Here is a 10,056-nt window from a genome sequence, read left to right as displayed (position 1 = left end):
AACAAATGACCACAAATTTAGTGGCTTGAACCACACAAATTACTATATTACAGTCCTGTAGGTCAGAAGTCGTATGGGTGTCACAAGGCTGAGAGCAAGGTGTCAACGGGGCTACGTGCTTGTCTGGAGGCCCTAGGAGAGAGTCCGGCTCCTGCTCCTCTGGCTTGTTGGAAGAATTCAGTTCTTCGTGGCTGCAGAGCTGTCTTCTTGCTGGCTGTAAGCCGAAGGCCATTCCCAGCTTCTAGAGGCTACTGCGGCGTTCCTTGGCTTGAGGCCTCCTTCCTCCACCTTCAAAGCCAGCATGGCGGTCAAGTCCTCATGGCGCGTCTCCTGGACTCTCTCTTCTACCTCAGTCTTGAGCTTTAAGAGCTCGTGACTAGACTGGGCTCACACAGATGATCTTCCTATTTTAAGGTTGGCTGATGAGCAGCCTCATTCCATCTGCGAACCCCAAGTCCCTTTTGCCATGTGCCAAAACATAGGCACTGTAACACAGCATAACACAGATTCTGGGGCTTAGCATATGGACATTTCGGGGGACCGTTATTCTGCCTGCTCTAGTCACCGTTAATAATAACATAAAAGACGAAGATATTCCTAGGAATGAATCTAGGCAAAAAACTATAAAATAATATCGGGGGAAAAAATGAGAGACTGTTCAATCTCCCTAAGGTAGACTTTTAAAGCTTTTCATGCATTTGAACTCTACCTGGTTTTGGATCAACCCCATGATAAAGAAGAGCTGTATTTTACATAAACTCAATTGCATTGCTGCTTTAAACTCAAACAGCTCGCAGGAGGGAAGTTGCTTTAAGTGGAGAAGTTATGTACTTTTAAAGGCCATATGAATCTGTATAAACTATCTTGAAATATTATAAAGCCACCATTAAAACCCACAATGTTTTAATTTGGTAATTAAATTATATTTTTAGAATGAAAGTTATCATGAGAATAATATGTGACTTCAAGAAAAGTACAATTAAAAACAAAAGAAAAGTATGATTTTATTGTATTAAAGACCACTCTCTTGATTTGGCAAAATACTGTTAAATTGGTAAAGTTACTACTTCCTTTGCGTTTGTACCTCCGTAAGTCCTTACGATTTGGTATGCTGCACTGTGGGCCGGATAAGTTAACTGAAAAAAAATAAAGTCATTACCCGAGCTTTGCAGCACTAGTTCCTTAAGCAAAGGAATGGCTGCTCTCATCCTTTAGCATTTCACATTTGCCGTAACTTAAAAACCTGCCATGTGTCAAAACCATGCTTCTGTAATTGCTAAAGCAAGATATGTCCTGCTGTTTGAATAGAATTACCTTTTGAAATAACTGTGACCAGGAGGCATCTTTTTTACATGAAGAGCTGTACATGATTTGAAATTACTCAAATGATGTCTTGATTAGAAGCATAAATCCCAGGTACTAAATGCTTGGGGGTGGGGGAATAAGAAAAAAAGATTGATTTAAATGAATCATTAAGAATTTCACTATAGTTTGTATTTATAGGAAATCTTTATTCTGGATGCCAGAGAGCAGGTGCAATTTGGGAAACAATCCAGTGAATGTATTTTGTTAGATGTTTTGTAGCAAATAATTATCACCCCCACTGTACCAGTCAGCTAAGGCTACCACGCTAGTGTGTCACAGCCCGAGGGCCTTAAGCAACAGAAATTTATTTTCTCACAGTTCTGAAGCCTAGAATTTCAAGATGAAGATGCCCGCGGGGTTGCTTTCTGGTGAGAACGCCTTCCTTGTCCTGCACACGATGCTTTCTCACTGTGTCCTCACACGGGCTTTCCTCTGAGTGTGTGTGCCCTCCGCTGTCTTTTCCTCTTCGTATAAGGACAGCAGTCTATTGGATTAGGGACCCACACTTATGGCCTCATTTAATCTTAATTGTCTCCTTAAAGCCCCGTCTCCAAACATAATCACATTGGAGACTAAGATTTCAATATGGGAATTTGGGGGAGGAGGGGTACACAGCTCAGTTCATAACAACCACTAAATAATACCTTTGATACTTACAGTTGTTACATATGGAGTATTTTGTTAATGAGAGTTTACACTGTCTTTATTTTACAATACTTAATATAAGTGATTAACCTAGTCACTTATAATATATGTACATAAATAAACCATAGAAATTATATATTGAACTGACTTTAAATTAGCATATTTTTAACTTAAAATATTATTTACCTTAAGATTTAGGACTTTACTTTAGAAGGTTAAATTCAAAAAAGTGTCTGATTATTTTTTGTAACAAGAGATGGTTTTCAGGATTTCAGAATTGTAGAATAGACAGACAAGATTATACTGTATAGCACAGGGAAATATATACAAGATCTTGTGGTAGCTCACAGAGAAAAAAATGTGACAATGAATATATATATGCTCATGTATAACTGAAAAAATTGTGCTCTACACTGGAATTTGACACAACATTGTAAAATGATTATAAATCAATAAAAAATGTTAAAGAAAGAGATGGTTTTCATAACTAAAATAACATTTTAGGTAAATAAAGCATTAGTAATTACTGACATTTGATTTTTTTTAAAGCTAAGAATATAACTACTTTAAATAATACTTGTTCTAAAAAAGGTATAATGCCCTAATGATAAAATATTTCTAAACAAAACAAATATATAAAATATATATATTATTGACAGCAATTTTAAGACAGTAAGTGGGGCGATATATTCATTGACAGGAAGCTTCACTCAGCTGTAAAGATGTTGATTCTCCCCAAATTGATCTCCAGACTCTACACAACGAAACAAAAATTATCAGTCGGGTTTGTTATGAAATTAGATGATCCATGTTTGATGAGGAAATGAATGGATTGTTGGACGCAGAGGTAAACCTACTCTGCAGCTGCCCTAACTTAAGCTCCAGGGACCACCCTTTCTCAGGCTCTGTAATGTCTTTACAAGGTAAAATATCCTTATTCAAAAGTATGTTTTAACTGAAATTGATCTGGATTTCTGTTTCTTCCCCATCACACTCTAAGGCAGGTGGCATTCCGGAAGGGCTGTGGGCATTTTGGGGATCTGTTTCAGGGAAACCTCATATAGAAATACTTATTTTTAATCTGAGTTTGAAAGGATGTTTTGTAATGTTTCAATAATATGACTGAGAATTTGTGAGTTCAGGGTTTGGAGAAACATGAAGGGCGTTATTTCTAGCAGTGTTTTGATGCTTGCTTTGGACTTTTTATATACAGAATCATATCATCTGTGTATAGAGATAGTTTTATGTCTTCCTTTCCAATATGCATGCATTTTGCTACTTTTTCTTGCCTAATTACTCTGGCTAGAACTTCCAGTGATTTGATTAACAGTGGCGAAAGCAGGCCTCCTTTTCTTGTTCCTCACGTAAGTAAGAAGGAAAGTTTCTGGTCTTTCACCCCTGAGTGTAGTGCTAGCTGAGGTTTTTCATGTATGCCCTTTATCAGAAGTTCCCTTCTTTTCCTAGTTTTCTGAGTGTATTTATTATGAAAGGGGTTGGATTTTGAGAAAGAAGATATTTTTCTGCAACAGTTGAGATGATCATGTGGTTTTAGCCCTTCGTTCTATTGATGTGGGGTACTACATTGATCCTTGTATGTTGAACGACCCTTGCAGTTGCTGAGACAAGTCCCATTTGGCCATGGTGTGTAATCTTTTGAATACAGTGCTGAGTTTGGATGGCTAGTATTGTGTTGAGGATTTTTCACTCTATATTCATAAAGGATATTGATCTGTAGTCTTCTTTTCTTTGCAATGTCTTTGGCTAGCTTCGATACCAGGGTAAAGCTGGTATCGGCGTTGGCCACATAGAATGAGTTAGGATGTGTTCCTTCGTCTTTTATTTTTTGAAGACTTCGAGAAATATTGGTGTTAATTCTTTAAATGTTTGGTAGAGTTCATCAGTGAAGCCACCTCTCCCTGGGTTTTCCTTTCTTAGGAGGCTTGTGATTACTGATTCAGGCCCTTTAATTGTTACGGGTCTCCCAGACTTCCTACTTCTTTTTGATTCGGTTTTGATGGTTTGTGTTTTCCTAGGAATTTTCTCATTGTGTCTAGGTTATGCTGGTGTACAACTATTCTTAGTCCTCTCAGAGACCTCTTTTCATTCCTGTGAGGACAATATTAATGTCTCCACTTCTTTCATTTCTGAGTTTATCATTCGGGTAACCCCCCTCCTCTTTCGGTCAGCCTAGCCAAAAGTTGCCAATTTTGGTAATCTTTTTAAAGAACCACCTTATGTTTTTTGTTAATTATCTCCTACTTTTCATTTATCTGAACCCTTATCTTTATTATTTCCATCTTTTGCTAACTTTGGTTCTCTAGAAAAATCTCTTTTTCTAGGTTTTCAAAGTGTAAGTTGATTTGAGATCCTTTTTACAACTCTAAGTTTCCCTCTAAACACTGAGAGCCAATAAGTCAGTAACTGGCAAAGATGCCAAGGATGGCAATCTTTTCAAAATATGGTGCTGAGATGACTGGAAAAAAAAGTAGAATGAAGACTCCTTTTTCATCACATACATATAGAAAAAAATATTTAAAACTCTGGAACAAAATATAAGGTAACATTTTATAAATTCTTAGGATACAAAAATCACTAACTATTAAAGAAGCAATTGATAAGTTAGACTTCATCAAAATTGAAAACTTCTACTCTGCTAAGGATACTGTTAAGAAAGTAAAAATGCAAGCCACAAAGCAGGAGAAACTATTGGCAACAAATGCTCATAATAAAGTCCTCATAGGTAAAGAAGTCTTACAACTTAATAAAGACAAGCAATCCAATTAAAAATGGCCAAAGGAGACTACTTTCAGGTTCCAGTTCTGCAGTAAGGACCTTGAAAGTAGCCACTTAATGCTTATGAGTAAAAAGGTGAACTGACTGAAAAATCCTCACTTCTTCTAGGATCTATAAGAGAGGGGAGGATTCAGGGCAACACGCCACCTCAAAGACTGGAGAGGCAGACAGGCAAGTATAGAGAACAACTTACCTGAGCAGAGACCCACAAATGGAAACTGCCAGGGGAACCAGTGCTGAGTAAGGAAACCTGAACTACAGCTGAGGAATTGCTGGAGACTCAGTGTAGACAACTCTGGGAGTTAAAAACTCCAGCGACACTGACTCATGGAGGGTAGGGGCACAATTTTATGAGATTTACCTCCAGGAGTTCAACAGGGTTCTCACAGTAAATATTGGAGAAAAATCCTTTTGTTCTTCCAGTAGGGGGATGAGAAAAGAAACCATTTTGAAATACACTAGACCTTTATGTCCTTATCAAGACCTGCCCTCAGGAGAAACTAGCTAACTAGAACCTAAGCTGCTAAGGGTATTATCAGAGCCTAACTGCCCTGGGGGAAAGAAAACAGCCAGACCCAGTCAGTTCCAGTGAACTGGGGGAAGGGAGAGACCAACTCCAGCCCATTCTAGCCATCCTCTCCAACCTAAAAGGGGAGAAAAATTAAAGTTCAAGTCCAGTGCTAGTAAATGACTAAAGGACTGAGACCTAATCACAGGACAATAGAACACTTTCCTTCCCACCACACCTCACCACCCTGTTATTAACGCTTATTTACAACAGTTCTTTTCACATGACATGTCATGTCCCACCATCAAGAAAAAATGACAAGGCATACCACAAGGTAAAAACACAGTTTGAAAAGACAGAGCAAGCATTGGAGTTAGACATAGGAGGGATCCTGGAATGATCAGAGCATGAACGTGAACCAACTATGATTACCGTGATAATGGCTCTAATGGACAAAGCAGACAGCATGCAAGGACAGATAAGCAATTTAAGCAAAAAAGATACAAATCCTTAGAAAGAACCAAAAAGAAATGCTAGAGATTAAAAACAATGTACCAGAAACAAATGCTTCTGACAGGCTTACTAGTAGACGAGACGTGGCTGAGAAAAGAACCTGAGCCTGAGGATATAACAGGACAAACTACCAAAGCTAGAAAGCAAAGAGGACAAACACCGAAAAAACAAAACAAAACAAAACTAAATATCCAAGGACTGTGGGCCAACATATGTGTTAAAAGGAATGCCAGAAGAAGATAGAAAAAAAAAAGACGGAATATTTGAAACAAAAATGATTGGGAATTTTCCCAAGTTAATGTCAGGCACCAAATCACAAGTCCTGGAAGCTCAGATGCCACAAAGTGAGGTAAGTGCCCCAGAACTACAATTAGGCACAGCATTTTCAAATGGTAGAAAAACAAAAATAAAGGGAAAGAAGCCGAAGGAAACCCTTAAGTAGCTACATCCTACTTAACGGGGAGACTCAAAGCCTTCCCGCTAAGATCAGGTACAAGGTAGATGCCCCCCTCATGACTTCCTTTTCAGTATCATTCTGGAAGTCCTTGCTTAAAGCTTTAAGGCAAGAAAGGGGGGAAATGTATACATAATGGGAGGAAAGAAATAAAACAGACTTTATTGGCAGATGACATAATCATCTATTTAGAAAATGCAAAATATTTGAGAAAAATAAACAAACCCTGAAACTAATAAGTGATCATAGCAAGGTTGTAGGATGTTGGTTAATATACAAAACTGAATTGCTTTCCTATAGATCAGCAAAGAAAAAGTGGCATCTGAATTACAAACACAATAGCATTTACATTGTATTGACGTCATGGTATCAATGTATGCGGAGAGAGCTGATGGCTATTCTAAAAGTTTATTAAACTACACAGGCTTATAAAGCAAAAGAGAACAATATGGAAAATGTTTAACTATGGTATGACATTTTATGACTCCCTAGACACACAGATTGTTTTAAGGTCAGGATCTTAAGATCCTTTGATATTTTTGATAGATTACGCTCGCTCATCATGGAGCCAGTGAGCCTTACATCTTATCAGGGCGGAACATATAGGAAAATAGCTGCTTGACAACATTCTTTCTGACTCATGCGGCTGTGCCAGTCTTAGGTTGCCCCCCTCTGGGGATCTTACCTGTCATTGGCTAACCAGCCTTCTCACCTCTGAGTCTGCAGCCTTTTATAACTTGTTTACCATTCCAGCCCAAGTCTTGTTCCTTTGTTCACACAATCGGGGGGCTACACATTGGCACCAAAATGAAATACTTAGGTATAAATCTAACGAAATATGTACAAGATCTATATGAGGAAAACTACAAAAGTCTGATGAAAGATAGCAAAGAAGAATGAAAAAAATGGAGAGATATTCCATGCTCATGGATAGAAAGACTCAATATTATCAAAATGTCAATTCGTCTTAACTTGATCTATGGACTTAATGCAATCCCAACAAAATCCCAGCAAGTTATTACGTGGCAGTTGACAAACTGATTCTAAAGTTTATATGGAGAGCAAAAGACCTAGAGTAGCCAACTCAACGTTCAAGGAGAAGAACCAAGTCTGAGGACTGATGCTATGTGACTTCAAGACCTCTTATAAACGTAATCCAGACAGTGTGGTATCGGTGAAGGAAGAGACAAGAAGATCTATGGAACAGAACAGAGAGCCACCCTTAGCCACGGGTGAGACTGGGAGGGTTGAATAGGCAGAGCACAGAGGATTTTTAGGGCAGTGAAAGTACTCTGATATTATAAGGACCGATGCATGCCATACATTTGTCCAAACCAATAGAATGTACAAATCAAGAGTGAACCCTAATGTAAACTACGGACTCTAGGTGATAATGACATGTCAGCGTAGGTTCATCAGTTGTAAAAAAGGTACTGCACTGGTGGGGTATTTTGAGAATGGGGGTTGCTGTGCATGGGGGTGGGGTACAGCAAGTGGCTATATTGGAAATCTCTGTACCTTCCTCTTGATTTTGCTGTGAACCTAACACTGCTCTGAAAAAATAAACTCCTTTTTAACAAAATGTTTAAAGCACCCATGCAGACAATTCACATAAAAAGATAACTCATTCCCAATCTACATATGAAAAGATGTTCTACATCATTAGCTATCAGGGAAATACAAATGAGGCACACTGTTCACTCACTGGGATGACTGAAATGTCAGAGTCATGACAAGCATAGTGTTGACAAGGTTGTGGAGCAAATGTAAGTCTTACACTTTGTTTATGGTAATTTAAGATGGTAAAATCACTTTGGAAAATGGAGTGTTAAGTTCTCATAATGTTAAAGACATTCCTACTCTGCAATCCAGCAGTTCTACTTCTGCAATTTTATCCACATTAAACAAAACATATGTCCATTAGAAGTCTTGTACAATAATGTTCATTTCAGCTTTATTTGTAATAGTGGAAAACTGAAACCACACAATATCCATCAGTAGGTGAATTAAAAAAACCAAATTGTGGTATATTCATTTAATGATAATCTTACTCTGCAATAAGAATGAGTTGCCAATTCATTCAACAACATTTGTCAACGTCACACACTTCATGTTGAACAAAAGACAGTCAAAAGAGTACATAATGTATAATTCCATTGATACAGAGTTCTAAAATATTCTAAGTGAATCTGATAGATCTGCTGAATCAGATCAATGGTTCCACTGAGTGAGTGGGAAGAAAGGGATATCCTGTCAAGTGGCCCAAGAGCACATTTCTGGCATGAAGAAAATGGTTTATATTGATTAGAGATGGTTACATAAAACAATGGACTTCTAAAAATCCTCAACAATACACTTAAAATGCGTATTTCACTGTGTATAATTGTATATAAACTGTATAAAGTTGATTAAAAAAGGAATGAGGCAAAAAGTGAAGGTTAATGATGATGAAATCAATAGAAATTATTATAACAAAAATTCAGTAATTCATTAATAACAGATCCATCTCAAATAGAAATAATGAGTAATATGTTCTCAGATTGCTGATAATCCAAATAATGATGAGTAATGAGTCAAATGATCCAACTGGAAAAAGTACTGAAATTTTGACATGAAATACTGACATATAAAATTCACAATATGTAGCTAAAAATCAGAAAATCTATGACAACCTAGTAGTAACGTATAACCGATTCTAAGTATTTAGGTTCAATCACCACACCAGAAACTTTATGTGCTCTGAATCCCTACAGATTATAGGTGAAAAAAAGCTTCATAGAAATTTTCTTTAACTTGACAGTCCTAAATATTTATGACATTATCAAATGAAATCATTAATTTGGAAGAAACTTTTATAAACAATTTCATCATTCTTACCAGGAAAAAGACTGAATTATCTTTGTGTTCTCTGTATAGAAAATGATCTTCAACCTCCTTGTTGAGGTGAAGTGTATGAAGCCCAAATACGTAACTTTTATTGGGTTGTGTTTGCAGCTTAAATATATTTTAATGACATTTTTTATATGTGTGGGTTTTGTCCATTTAAAAATTTGGAATTTGCACTATTCATTCCAAATAAATATAAAGGATACCCCTCAAATTGTGTAAACTTTAGACTCTGCAACTTCTGAGAGTACCTTGAAATCAATGAATCTCTGAGTGTAAATAGCAATTTGTGGGAAAATTCATTCAGTCTACTTTCATAAAGTTTAAAAACATGTATAACTTAATATATTTACAGATTAAATACTAATGTGGTAAAATTACTAGGAAAGGCCCACGGTGGGCTCAGGGGCACAGTGAAATTATGATTTTCGTGGGCCCTAAGCACTTTTTGCCTTCATGGGTACTTTCCTCCTTAAAAATATCAGAAATGATATTTTATGACTGTTGATATAAAGACCAATAAACAGTAAATGTTAAAACATTTTTCTGTGTAACTGAGTAAGTAAGAAACTAACACATCGTAAGTCAACTAAACTTCAAAGAAAGTTTTTCCCATCAACCTAAAATTTCACTTTTTTTTTATTTTATAAAAAGTTAAAAACACTTTGGGGTGTCCCTGGCCCAAACTACTATGTGTAATAGAGAAGTCCTCCTGTTCAGTAATCAGGGTGATACTCTGCTTCCTACACCGTGGTGAGTAGCTTATTTTATAAATATTCTTTAAGAGCTACTTTAATAAAAACGTATGTACTCAGCTCTGCAAGGATATACATGAGAATGGTTATCTCAAGGAAAGAGAAATTCAGCTAATTTTTACTGTTTGTCTACCTTT

This window comes from Vicugna pacos, chromosome 4 (genome assembly GCF_048564905.1).
Source record: "Vicugna pacos chromosome 4, VicPac4, whole genome shotgun sequence".
In the NCBI taxonomy this organism is placed as follows: domain Eukaryota; kingdom Metazoa; phylum Chordata; class Mammalia; order Artiodactyla; family Camelidae; genus Vicugna; species Vicugna pacos.
This window is presented reverse-complemented; position numbering follows the sequence as displayed.